This window comes from Gavialis gangeticus, unplaced genomic scaffold (assembly GCF_001723915.1).
Source record: "Gavialis gangeticus isolate Ggan-Ray unplaced genomic scaffold, GavGan_comp1, whole genome shotgun sequence".
Taxonomy (NCBI): Eukaryota; Metazoa; Chordata; order Crocodylia; family Gavialidae; genus Gavialis; species Gavialis gangeticus.
In genome coordinates this window covers 86,200,329-86,200,571 of record NW_017729031.1, presented here as the reverse complement: position 1 = coordinate 86,200,571, position 243 = coordinate 86,200,329, and positions in this window count along the sequence as shown.

Genomic DNA, 243 nt, shown 5'->3' with positions numbered 1-243 from the left:
TGTAGATACCTGGCTAAAGAGCCGCCGAACGTGCGGTGAGTTGCCGCGCAGTAAATGCCCTGTAGACTTGCCCCCTGAGTGACTCGGGCTTGGCGGATGCGGCATCAGCTGTCTGCCTCCAGACTCACCCTGCCTCTGGAGCACTTGTGCTTGAGCTGGTCGTTATCGTGAGCCCGGCAGCGCCGAGGCAGGCTCGGGGAAGGCGGCGCACACGCGGCGGCTGCGCGGGGCGGGCTGGCGGCG